A 14,713-nucleotide genomic window follows, 5' to 3' on the forward strand; every position below is an offset into this window, starting at 1 on the left:
CCTGCAAAAGTCCAAATGGACTACACTTTGCAAAGCCTATTATTGTTATTATAAGTGCTGTTAATTATAAATAATTAGATGGGATTTGGTTTCCACTTTGTCACATAGAGTATTATAAAACATTAAACAAGTATATAGGCTTAAATTGAATTAGCAGGTTAACTCAGCATTCTTTATGCTAATTTAGTTTTACATGGTGTGTCCCTCCATTCTAATTTGTGCAGGTCTGATATGATACATCAATTCGACAGTATTAAGGTTCCAATTAAATATCAGGGATAATAATCCTGTCCAGTATTTGTTATTATTCCTAAATGGTCACTTAAAATAATCCAATGATGTATGTTAAACTTCTAAGCAATTTTGTTACATCAATAAGACAAAAAATAACTGGGAACACTCAGCATAACAAGCAGCATATACGCAGAATGTGTAATGTTGTTTGATCTGAAACATTAACTATGTTGTCTTTTGCCTCATGCATATGATCTACTAAGTACTTGCACCATTTTCTGTTTTCATTTAAAATCTCCAGTTACTACAGTTTATTTTTGATTTTCAACAGAATAAAATATGATCAAACAGATGAGCACTACTTCAAGAGAGAGATATAACAAGCTAAACATGGTTTAAGAGGTATAACAAAATATTGCAAAGGAAGCCAATTGTGCATTACAAGCCGGTCAGACTTTGGAAGACATCTCCAAATGGTGGCACACAAGGAACCACAGATGCTGGATTCTTGAACAATAAGTGCTGGAAGAATTCAAAAGGTCAGGCAGTAACTGTGGAGGGAATGGACAAGCAACATTTGGGGTCCGGACCATCTTTATTTTGAAGAAAGGACCTGACCCAAAACCTTACCTATCCACTCCATTCGCATATGCTGTTTGACCTGCTAAATTCCTCCAGCATTCTGTGTTTGTCCAAGATGCCGGACTTAAAAAAGTAAAAAACACATTCACTAGGATGTGGTCAGAGATGGAGGTTTTCAGTCTTGTGGAGAGACTGACTAGGTTGTGTATGTTTTACTTGGAGCAGAGGAAGCTGGGGTAGAATGAGGGATGGAACTAACTGAGATATGTAAATATATGAGGGACATAGATAAGGTATATTGAAAGATAGCTCTCCCCTGACCGAAGTGTATAAATCCAGGGGACAGAGGTCTAAGGGGTAAGATGTGCAATGTGGATTTAAAGAGGAATTTGTTCAGCCAGAGCATGCATGCAATCTGCAATGCACTGTTTCATGAAGAATCAGAGGCAGAGTTTCTCACAACATATAGTCATACAATTTATGCTCTGGTTTGATTTACTCACACTTGTCTGACTTAAATTACATCTGCTATTCCTTGGTCACTACCCTAATTGTCCCAGAAACTTAGATCGCTTTCCTCACTGTCCACTATACGATCAACATTGATGCCATCCACAAATCTATGAAGCACGCTAACTGCATTGCCATCCAAATCTTTAACACAGATAATACATCTGCAGCACAGATCCCTGTTGCACACCACTAGTTACAGACTTGCAATCAGATAAAGATGTATCCACTTGTCACAGACTTGCAATCAGATAAAGATTTCCCTGTTACAACCCTCTGATTACTTCCATCCAACCAATTATTTGAAACCAGTTGGCTAGCTCATACGGGATCTTATGTGATCTGGTCTTCCAAACCAGCCCACCAAGTGGAACATTGTCAAAGGCCTTGCTATACTCCATAGAGATAATGTCCACTACCTTGCCTTTGTCAATCCTCTTGCTGATCCCATCCCCTCATCCACTTATGCAAATGTAAACCAGGGCTCCGGCTATTTCTTCCCTATTTTCCAACAATGTCAAAGGATACATTTGGTCAAGCCCTGGGGATTAACCCACTTTAACGAACTAAAGAACTGCAAGCATCTCTTCCTTTATGATTCAGACCTTTAAGTGCCTGGACAAGCACTTGAATTGTCAAGGCTAAATGGCTACAGGCTATCTACATGTTACAATATATTTACATATACATGATAAATGGGATTATTAATGATAGTTATTGATGATTGCCGTGACATGGCGGACCAAAGGGTCAGCTTCTGTAGAATAAAAAGTGCTGGAGTAACCCAAGGGCCCAGGCAACAACTCTGGAGGACATGAATTGGTGACATTTTGGCAACAGTTTCGGAACTGTCACCCTGACTTTATTTAAAACAAATATGGGAGTTACATACATTAGTACCGTAAAATTTGCTACTGTAGTCAGAAATGCAATTGCACGGTGAATGTGTGGAAATGAGCTATTCATACTAATGCCAATTCGCTTAAATATACATCGTAGTTTATTGATCATTTTGCTCCACAATGTTTTTCATGTTTTTCATTGTGAACATATCAATTTTGACCATCTCGCAACTAAAAAGTTGCACATTGTTGACTCTTGAGAAGTCATAGCTGGGCTAATACCTAACAAGCTAAACACATTTAATATATTACCTTAAATCTGGCCGAATTGGCTGCAATTACACATGGTCACAATTTTTTTTTAAATAATTATTTTTTCCACATTTTCCAGGATAGCTTGGTAGAAACAATTCCATTTGTTTCTTTCTATGTCCAATCTCAGCTCAAGGATAACTGCATGGTATGAACCTCATTCAGGAAAAGAGGTTTCTCCAGCGATTCGCCAATTAAGTTAGGAAAACCTATTCATAACATGAATTGTTCAGTCTATCCAACCTTTTCTGGAACAGTAATTCTAAACTTTCAGCAGTGTTCAGTGCAACTATGTACTAAAATTCCTACCATGAGTGCAGCCAGTCTTAAAAGGCATAAACCCTCCCATACATTACAACTCTTCCATTGTTAGCATAAAGCATTTCACCCCCAAAAAAACATACATATATATAATTATACGGCAAGTAAACTATTTACAGCAATATACAACTATAAATTCAAACTAAATATAAATTCACTGGATTTTTTTGTCTCTTCATTTGCTACAAAATACACCTGACAACTCTGCTATATCTACTTCAGGCACTCATAACTCCAGTGGAGCACATGTCCACACCGGCCTCCTGCTGCCCTAGAGATGTAATCTGTTCTTCAAATCTTCCCTGAATATATTGTCTTCATAAATCTAAATACATCATGTTAAATATTCTGGAGCACCATCTTATTGGGAATGATTGAACAGACCAAGCTTTTTCCACAAGATGCAATGCATATACTCAAAAGAAGTTACAATTATTCATTAAGGTACGATTGATATAAGCAATATATACAGCACTGAAACAAACTCGTCAATCCACAGGATCTGCACTGACTGTCCACTACCAATTATCTAATAACCATTTAATTCTCTATGCATTTTCCCCCCCCCCCCCCCCCCCCCCCCCCCCCCCCCCCATCCGCACGCACCACCCCACCACAGATTTTACCTGTCACTCACATGCTAGAGCAATTTACAATGGCCAATTAACTCACTAACCCACACTTTTTTGGGATATAGAAGAAAATTATGTGCGCCATGGTGACGCAGCAGAGAGTTGCTGCCTTACAGCACTTGCAGCACCAGAGACCCGTGTTTGATCTCGACTACAGGTGCTGTCTGCTGGAGTTTGTAAGTTTTCTCAGTTTCCTCTCACACTCCAAGGACGTACAGGTTTGTAAGTTAATTGGCTTGGTACAAGCACAAATTTTCACATGTGTGTAGGATACTATTAATGTGTGGTGATCACTGGTTGGTGCGGACACAGTGGGCCAAAGGGCCAGTTTCCACGCTGTATCTCTAAACAATACTAAAATCTGAGCATTGAGAAAAAACTCACACAGTTACAGGGAGAATATGCCAAAGTCAGAGCTTATTGGAGGTGCGAGGCAACAGCTCTGAATCAATGTGTTCAATTCAGACCATTCAGCATTCTACAATTAATGAGAGCCTGGTGCACATGGAACTCTTCCATTGCACAAGTGCAATGTAATTTTTTCCCCCATCAGTGTCTGTGTCAGTCTCAGTTAATATTAATTAATTCTAAGCTTTTTGTTTCTCATCTTGTTTGTGGATTCCTATGGTGGCATAACTGTTGTCTTGAGATTTTATGAATTGACGCATTAAGACTCTTCTTCAAATTGTATGTCATCAGGATTTGTGAGTAGCCGATCGCTCTCCAATTGTCAAGTCATTAACTATTGCCTTTGACTGAGGCTTCTCATAATTGACCATCTGCCACCATCTCTGGACTCAAAACATCTTTCCCTCTGGAACCCTTGCTATGATCTAATTGTTGAAGGGTTTGTCATTGCTTTGCAGTTATGTTTTTTAATCGGTGGACCCTCCAGATGCCTCAGTAGTCAAATCATGTTGCTTATATTTGACTGTCTTTATAAACGATGGCAATGTTACCATTAAGGGTATGTAGCAACTGCAGTAGTGCAATAGTTTAAGCTACAGGATGAGCTGCCAGCATTCGAGACACGGCTCCAGAGAAATGAGCTTGATTTCTGCTGTCAAACAGGGGGAGTTTAAATTCAAGTTAATTTGATCTGGAACTAAAAGGTTTTTATAAGTGTATCATTTTTAAATACTGCACTGACAGAAAATAAATCCATTTTGTTCACTAATACCTTCAGAGGATGAGATCTGTCATCCTTGCCTAATCTGACCTAAATGTAACTCAAACCCTTTAATATGATTAATACCCAACTTCTCCTCAATTCAAGGGTAATTAGAGATATACAAAAAAGTCCTATACTTGTGGAATAAAAAAACACTTGCTTTATTCGAATCTGAAGAAGAGTCTCAACACAAAATTTCACCTGTCCATATTTCCTAGAGATGCTTCTTGACCTGTTGAGTTACTCCAACTCTTTATGTTCTTTTGTGTAAACCAGCATCAGAAGTTCCTAGTCTCTGCACTTGCTTTATTCATTGACCCATGGTAAAACAGCCACATTTCCAATTGTGACAGGCAGACACCTGAAAATACTCTGGTCAACCCAGTCTCTTGAGAAGGTCACACATTTTGCAGCTTAGTTCTCTTTTCATCAAAAGATTAACATCCTTTTCAAATGACCCATTGTTAAATTCCACCTGCACTAGAATAATGTTTTAGAAAGAACTGCAGATGCAGGAAAGGTAGACAAAAAAGCTGGAGAAACTAAGCGGGTGAGGCAGCATCTATAGAGTGAAGGAATAGGCAACGTTTCGGGTCGAAACCCCTCTTCAGACTGATGTTGGCGGGCGGGGGTGCGCGGGAAAAAGAAAGGAAGAGGCAGAGACAGTCGCTGTGGGAGAGCTGGGAAGGGGAGGGGTAGGACGGAGAAAACAAGGACTACCTGAAATTGGAGAAGTCATTGTTCATACTGCTGGGGTGTAAACTACCCCAGCGAAATATGAGCACAGGCTTGGCAATCGCTTCGCCCAACACCTCCGTTCAGTTTGCAATAACCAATCTGATCTCCCGGTGGCTCAGCACTTCAACTCCCCCTCCCATTCCAAATCCGACCTTTCTGTCCTGGGCCTCTTACATGGCCAGTGTGAGGCCCACCGCAAATTGGAGGAACATCACCTCATATTTTGCTTGGGTAGTTTACACCCCAGCAGTATGAACATTGACCTCCAATTTCAGGTAGTTCTTGCTTTCTCCCTCCTTCCCCTCCACTTCCCAGCTCACCCACAGCCTACTGTCTCCCCCTCTTCCTTTCTTTCTCCCCGACATCATTCTGAAGAAGGGCCTCAACACGAAACGTCGCCTATTCCTTCGCTCCATAGATGCTGCCTCACCCGCTGAGTATTTACAGCTTATTTGTCTACATGCACTAGAGTAATGAAGCTTGATCATTGATCATCATAGTTGCCCCCCAGGAGAAAGTTGTCTATACTTATTGCTTTTTCATCATAGACAGTACCATCTCTCCCAATCTCCATAATTATGAAACCACTTTGGTCTGACAGAGTCTTTGACCTGAAACTTTAACATTGTTTCTCTTTCATAAGTGTTTTCTGATTTCAGATTTCCAGCATCAGTGATTTTTCTTGGTGACAAAATATATTGAAAATTCTAAAGAAAAAATGCATAAAAGTAGGTGAGGCGTTTTTCTCTGTGTTTTATAATGCCAGCATAAATAACATCAATGCCCAAATGCACTCAAAAAGTTATTCAAGCAATCATTAAATATGAACCCATTCTCAACTTGTACGTCTAGACATATAAAAAGGAAATAAATAAGAGTGCATGTCACTCCTGGTACATATAACCTCGAAAACCTCAAATTGGGACAATTTTTTGAAGCATTATGGCTATTGTTCATTGTGAAATGAATATTAAAAAGGTCACACACATTCTTGCAATAATTTATCTCTTAATATTAAATGTTTCATTTCCTAATTATATGAAAGTATTTAAAGAATAAATCTTAAAAGTCTTTTGGTAAAGTGATGACCTTTTTATTTCAGTCTTTAACTTTGCGAGAGGCTTGAACCCACAAACTGCTGATGGACAGGAACAATAGGTTTCGTTTAAGTAAAGCATGCAACTATGTGCTAGCTCAAAATACATTCATTTAATATCTTCTGGAGACAATGAAAGAAAAACAACAGAAGTGTAATTGGCATTTGACAAATTTACAGGCATACATTTCCACATGGTTATGTTTGGAACAGTTCACAATACTGATTATCTTGTGATCACCTGATCACGGTAATTGGAAGTATGACCTAAAACATCAGTTGCTGAATGTCAAACATATATGCATATTTTCTAATATACTATTAAATGTTTAATTGTTCCATGATTTGAATGTGCACATTGACATTAGGCACAGGGAAAGATACAAAATGTCGCAGTAACTCAGCAGCTCAGACAGCAACCTTGGAGAACATAGATCGGTGTAATTTTAAGTCGGAACACTCCGTAGAACTGCTGAGACTGAAAAAACAGTCTGAGGAAGGATCCCAATCAAAATGTCACCTATCCAAGTTCTCCAGGGATGCTGCTTAACCCACTTTTATTCCAGCATTTTGTGTCTTTCCTTGGTAAACCAGCATCGGCAGTTCCTTGTTTTGACATTAGACATAATTCAGCTATGAATAGACAAGCTAAAAATTAACTGATTAATACTTCAGCATTTCATCATTGGCCATCGATGGGCTGACTACTTGCATACCTGCAGGAGAGAGCTGGAGCAGTTTGAGTCTGGAACATAAATTGTACCACTTGGACAAGTAGGTGGATCAACAGTTAACTGACAATGGGATTATGTGGACTAGTTGGGGGGAATATAAATAAGACAATTCTCTGGCATTTCCTATACTCATTCGCCATTTATAAATTGTTATATTGTTTCTCCCAAGAGATAACATGGTTGCGTGGGAGGGTAGTCATGTCCCTGATAACTCGAGTATGTGTGAGACATTGTGGCCCAGATTGTTTCTTCATCTTTTCCAGAAATGTGTATGTTTTTGCCCTTTTTGACATTTGTTAGTTTTATACGGTATATTTTTGGATATAAGCAAACTGAATTTGTGGCACGAATACTTAATCATAAACCCCATAAATATTTGAGACTCTTTGACTTTATTGTGCACACTCATTCATATTACTTGGTTGCTTAGCAGCAATCTTCATTTCTGAAATTTAAAAATTTCCAGTGATTCAATCCAAGTTAAATTGGAAAATGTATATAGATTTTAAGTCTATCAGATAAAATATTCTGACTATAATAATAAAAATCAAATTTTCATAATAAATAACCAATTGCTTAGCAATCCAATAGTTTGAAGGAGTTATTTATGCAATGCTATTTTGTTACTTACTCATAAATATGAAACAGAGATAAGTTCAAAAAACTTACAATTTGTAAGCTTGGCAAGTCAAGTTTTAAAAAAAAGCGAAGTTTAAACTTCCTGTCAGTTTACAAATATTGAAATTAAAAAATTGAGTCAGAATTGTTTTTTCTGTTTTAGATTGGAAGGATGTTACTAGTTGGAATGTGCAAGAATTGCTTTTTTAGACCTAAATTATTTATTGTAGGGTCATAAATTTATGCAGGCCGATTGACCAAACATCCATGACCATCATGCCCTTCCTGCCATGCCCACCATGTCCTTCCTGAGCCAATCCATTTTGCCTGTATTTGGCCCATTTCCTTCTAAACCTTTCTTATCTATACACCTTTCCAAATGGGGTCAAGGAAAGAGCATTCACATCGCAGCCCAATCTTTCCACCACCACGCACAAGAAGCACAAGAAGTGCAAGAGAAACACCATTGTATGCAGAGCCGAGAAGTGTGTTCAGCTCTGGCTGAACAACTTCTAATCTTGTGTGTGGACTCGATAAGAAGAAGACCTTTCCAAGTGCATATAAAATGTTGTAATTGTTCTTATCTCTACCACATCCTCTGCCAGCTTGTTCCACTTACCCATTAATCTATGCTAACTGCCCAATGACATTTTTCTTCGTCAGGTCCCCATTGCACCTTTAAATCCTCACCATATATCTAATCCCAGAGGATTAAATTCCATCTGCAATTGCCCTGCCCAGTTTACAAGCTATATAATGTCATATCATCGCTTCAGACTATCCTTATCACTATCAACACTACCACCACCAAAGCCCTACGAACAATCTCCCTACTTACCTCCCGGAGAGCATCTGTGATTTGTCCTCCTCTATGCTCTCCGAGGCATCCAATGCTCCCTCCTTTAATCTTAGCATTCCCCAGAAATTGGCAGTCAAAAATGAAATTTCTATGTCTCTATGAACGGTTCTGATAAACTTTGGGTCATCTTCTGACCAGGAATGTTACAGCACTCAAGACTGTTTGGTCAATTCAACAATTTCAGATAGGCAGCCTTTGCAGTTTCTATATTGTAATCTCCATTGACTCTCGCTGCAGATGCTGCCTGTCTTTTGGGGGCATTTCAGGCATTGTACATTACTTGATATTTTCTTTAAACATAGTGTGACTTACAGATTTCCAGCACGCTCTGATCTATCTTCTGTCCTCAATCATATCCGGCTATTTATATCTTCTCCAGACAGATCAACTGTGATTAACTAGACACCAAATATACTCTTTCAGCCCATTTGCCCACAATTCACATCACATTATCGCTTTTGAACTCCATCCCTCACAAACATATTTTTTGTTTTTCCTACCCCACCCGCACCACTTCATATTGGACGTTTCATAGTGCTCCTGTATGGTCATCAATCTGAAACTTTAATGCTGCTTCTCTCTTCATATAAGCTGACTAGCCTGCTAAATATTTCCAATATTTTCTGTTTTGATGTCATTTTATGTAAACCATTGTGATAAAAGATGAACAAATGAGCAGTAAGGTATGAGACTCAAGGCTGAACAAATTAATTGAGAAACTTAAATCCATCACAAGTGGAAATGTTTCTGTACCATTGTGAGCATCAATTTGTCAGTAGCATTTAGTTAATCAGTGGTAAACAGGGAGGTCAATAGTTTGAGGTTAAATTTAAGATGTATATATTTTTAAATAAGATAATTCATTGCCAGTCATCTTTCAAGATGTTAAACACATTGTTAGGTTTCAGATAATCTGGGGAATATTCAGATTAATTTGTTTTTTTTTGATCTGTCATCATATTTCATTTGTCTGTTACCATAAATTTTGCAAATTCAAGTTCAGATTCAGTTAACAGTTTGACAATGATACTTTCTCACAACCTTGTTCTCAGCATTAAATATTTATATATTTCTGAGTGGAATATATTAAAAACAACTTGTAAATTGGAGCATATAACCATATAACCATATAACAATTACAGCACGGAAACAGGCCATCTCGACCCTTCTAGTCCGTGCCGAACACGTATTCTCCCCTAGTCCCATACACCTGCGTTCAGACCATAACCCTCCATTCCTTTCCCATCCATATAACTATCCAATTTATTTTTAAATGATAAAAACGAACCTGCCTCCACCACCTTCACTGGAAGCTCATTCCACACAGCCACCACTCTCTGAGTAAAGAAGATCCCCCTCATGTTACCCCTAAACTTCTGTCCCTTAATTCTCAAATCATGTCCCCTTGTTTGAATCTTCCCTACTCTCAGTGGGAAAAGCTTATCCACGTCAACTCTGTCTATCCCTCTCATCATTTTAAAGACCTCTTTCAAGTCCCCCCTTAACCTTCTGCGCTCCAAAGAATAAAGCCCTAACTTGTTCAACCTTTCTCTGTAACTTATTTGCTGAAACCCAGGCAACATTCTAGTAAATCTCATCTGCACTCTCTCTATTTTGTTGACATCCTTCCTATAATTAGGCAACCAAAATTGTACACCATACACCAGAATTGGCCTCACCAATGCCTTGTACAATTTTAACATTACATCCCAACTTCTATACTCAATGGTCTGATTTATAAAGGCCAGCACACCAAAAGCTTTCTTTACCACCCTATCTATATGAGATTCCATTTTCAGGGAACTGTGCACAATACTGTGCATGGTCTGAATAGTTTGGTACATACTTGATCTCCCACATGATAAGGGCACCTTGTCAATGTATCTTCATTAGGATGCAGCGTGACATTGTTAATTCAGAAACAAGGGTCCTAAACTTAAAGAAAGGTAACTTTGAGGGTATCAGACGTGAATTGCCCAGGATAGACTGCATTTAAAGACTGCATGTATGAACTACTAGTCAAGAGTCAAGAGTCAATTTAATTGTCATTTGGACCCCTGGAGGTCCAAACGAAATGCCGTTTCTGCAGCCATACATTACACACAATTAGACCCCAGACACAACATAATTACATTTAACATAAACATCCATCACATAGCTGTGATGGAAGGCCAAATAAACTTTCCCTCTCCCCTGCACCAAAACCCCCCCCCCCCCCCCCCGATGTCAGAGTCAAAGTCATAGCCCCCGGCTGGCGATGGCGATTGTCCCGCGGCCATTAAAGCCACGCCGGGTGGTGCGAGGTCGCACACCGGGTCTTGATGTTGGAGCCCCCGGTGTGCGCTCGCAGAGTCCGCGGCCATTCCAGCCGCGCGGGGCAGTGGTGTCAGGCCCCGCTCCAGGAGCTCTTCGACCCCGCAACTCGGGCGGGAGAAGTCGCCGCCGCAGAAGCCCCGAAAAGCGGTCTCCCCCCAGGGAGCCGTGGGCTCCCGGCGCCGTCGTCCACAGACCTGTAGAGAGCCTTCGACTCTCCAGCAGCAGCAGCAGCAGCAGCAGCAGCAGCAGCAGCAGCAGCAGCAGCAGCAGCAGCAGCAGCAGCAGCAGCAGCAGCAGCAGCAGCAGCGCTCCTCCACCGCTCCGGACTCGGCCAGCTCCACGACGGCAACGGTGAGTCGACACCTGAGTCCCTGGTCTCTTCCTGTTGGAGGCCGCTCCTCGTTGCGGCCTCAACGACGACTGAGACCCGACGAGAAAAGGTCGGGTCTCCAGTGCAGGGAGAGATTCAAAAAGTTTGTGGCTAAAGGGATCAGGGGGTATGGAGCGAAGGCAGGTACGGGATACTGAGTTGGATGATCAGCCATGATCATATTGAATGGCGGTGTAGGCTCGAAGGGCCGAATTGCCTACTCCTGCCCCTATTTTCTATGTTTCTATGTTTCTATCAGCCACACTTCACTCCTGCTCTTGTGAATGGAAGGGCAGAGCCGTTTCAGAGTAGTGGCTACCATTTGCTGGTATGTGTTAGGTTGAACTGATTCTTTTATTTACTTTTAAATCCCTAAGTGGTCTTGTCCCGTCCTACCTATCTGAGCTTCTTCACCCTTATTCGCCCTCCCGCTCTCTCAGGTCAGATGATCAGCTGCTCCTGATTGAGCCAAAGACTAAGCGGAAGCTCAGAGGGGACCGTGCCTTTGCTGTGTCGGCTCCGAGATTGTGGAATGAATTGCCTCTGCACGTTAAACAGGCCCCTTCTCTAGCTGTTTTTAAGTCACTCCTGAAGACATATCTATTCTCCGTGGCCTTTGTAGACCAGTGAGGTGTTGAATTGTTTACTAACTTTATTTGCTTGGTTTTGCTGCGTTGTTCGTACTCGTGTTTTATGTTTTTTTAATTTATTGTTTGGATTTTCGTATGTAATTTATGCGCCTCGTGTTAGTTGTATGTTCTGTTGTTCTGCCTGTTTTATGATGTCTTGCTTGTTTTCTTTTTTCTGTACAGCACTTTGGTCAGCTTTGGTTGTTTTTAAGGTGCTTAACAAATAAAGTTATTATTATTATTATTATTATTATTATTATTATTATTATTATTATTATTATTATTATTATTATTATTATTATCTCTGGATAGAAGACCTTGAATGGACAGAAGTTAGATTGAAGTCAAGACCTTTTTTCCCTCCAAATAAAAATTCCTAGTTTTCTGGGTGATTTCATAACAGGTTATTAGTTGCACCTTTAACAATTCTTAATTAGGCTGCAGAATACCTGTTAGAAATTATTGGTGCACATACCCACTATGAGAATTTAAAACAGCAATCGACAGATGACCTCTTTGGGTATATATTAAGCAGTGCCTTGCCAATAGGCAAGCTACTCCCTTAATGACCGACCTGCTTAGAGATTGCATTTGGTGGGCCTTGGGCATTAAGGGGATTTTCCATTGCCGACTGCCTGTCTTTCGATTGAGACTTGCGTCATGTTGTTAAAAATCAATCATCCTACAGTCAGAATTGGGCAAGTCCTTGGGTAAATACATAGTGATTGGTAAGCAAATCAAGTGTGAAACTTTATAAATCAGTACCTACAATGAATTCACATGTAAACCTTTAAATCATAATTTCTTATAAACAATTATTTACATTCCAATAATAACTACTCCCAAATTAAAATTCAAAAAGCAAATAAATCGTTATTCCTCAACATGTGGTGAAAAATTAGTTGCAATAATTCCTTTTCAAAAAGGCATGCACTGGAAAATCAAACAATGATACATTATCTGATTATTCGTGAGAATTTACATTTTATAAAGGAAATTTGAATTTTATGACAGTGAATTTAACTGTGTGTGAAATGCACAATGTTGAATAAAATAAGAGCATGGAATAATTTCAATAGTCAGCTAATGAGACAAGATCCGGGTGACGGAAAAAGTTGACGTGTCCTGTCAATATTTTTTTCATCAGGAGTAGGAAAATTTAGAATTAAAAGCATGCCAACATAAACATAAAAACATACTTATCAAGCTCGGCCTTAAACATTCCTAATGATCTGGCCTCTCTCAGCTTCGGGGGCAAAGAATTCTAGAGTCACTACTCCGAGACAAGAAATCACTATGCACCTCAGTTTTAAATGATTTACTCCTTATTTTCTTGCTATCTTCAATGGTCTGTGACTACCACTGATGGAAACATCTTAACATTTACTCAGTCAGGCCTACCCTGCCTTCTATATATGAAAAAGCATTGAATGGAAGGGGAACATATAGAATTAATGGCAACCCCTTTAAGAGTATTGATGCACAGAGGGATTTTGGGGGCCTGTCGCAATTAGGCGATTTTTTTCTGCGACTGACAGCGACTGCCATAGTCGTAGCAGGTCTCCAACGAATCGGCGACTGGACCCCCTACGACCATGTCCACGACAATGTCTACAACAACCTACCACCTAGTCGACGTCAAGCTACGGCAAGCTACCGACAACCAGCGACCCATTAGGTACGACCCCCTTACAACCCATGTCCACCTACGACCACATCTATGACAACCTACGTCCACCCACAACAAGATACGACAAGCTACGACGTTGTTGGTGACAACTGAAGACAACTCAGTCGCCGGGATTCACCAAAGTCAGCACCGTCGACAACCTACGTCACCTGGCGACAACCTATGTCACCCTGGCGACAACCTACGACAGCATCTACGTCAAGCTATGGTCATTGGCGTCAAGCCAACTGCCGCCAAAAAGTTTGCAACATTTCAAAATCCAGCGGCGACCAGAAAAACGCAATGATCCTTTGGGCGACGGAGACAACTACTCATGACCATACAGGCGACACCCCGTCGACCATGTGGCAACAGCCTACTCGCCCGTAGTCGCCTAAAAAATCACCTAAGTGGGACAGGCCCCTAACTCCTGGAAAGTGGCAATACAAGTAAATAAAGTGGTAAAGAAGCCACAGAGTATGTATGCCTTTATTGGTCAGGGCATCGAGTTTAACAGTCAGGAAGTCATGATGTGATTTTCTCGGGGTTTGGTGAGATTGCATTTGAAATATTGCACACAGTTCTGGTTGCCCCAATAAGGGAAGACTCTGGAAAGGGTGCAGAGAATGTTTACCAGAATAATGCCTGGATTTGGGATAATTAGGTATAAGAGGGATTGGAGAAACTTGGATTGTTTGCAATAGACAATAGGCGCAGGAGTAAGGCATTCGGCCCTTCGAGCCAGCACCACCATTCAATGTGACCATGGCTGATCATCCCCAATCAGTACCCCATTCCTGCCTTCTCCCCATATCCCCTGACTCTGCTATCTTTCAGAGCCCTATCTAGCTCTCTCTTGAAAGTATCCAGAGAACCATCCTCCAACAGAGAATTCCACACACTCACAACTCTCTGTGTGAAAAGTGCTTCCTCATCTCTGTTCTAAATGGCTCACCCCTTATTCTTAAACTGTGGCCCCTGGATCTGGACTCCCCCAACACCGGGAACATGTTTCCTGCATCCAGCGTGTCCAAACCCTTAAAAATCTTATATGTTTCATAAAGATTTCCTCTCATCCTA

At 40.4% G+C, this 14,713-nt stretch overlaps 1 protein-coding gene across 1 annotated transcript in view; it reads right to left on the reverse strand.

Moving 5' to 3' along the window:
* LOC129699152 (low-density lipoprotein receptor-related protein 1B-like) overlaps positions 1-14,713 on the reverse strand; it is a 603,338-nt gene that overhangs the window by 120,928 nt on the left and 467,697 nt on the right. The gene's annotated exons all lie outside the window — the stretch shown is intronic.

This window comes from Leucoraja erinacea, chromosome 7, assembly GCF_028641065.1.
Source record: "Leucoraja erinacea ecotype New England chromosome 7, Leri_hhj_1, whole genome shotgun sequence".
Lineage (NCBI taxonomy): Eukaryota > Metazoa > Chordata > Chondrichthyes > Rajiformes > Rajidae > Leucoraja > Leucoraja erinaceus.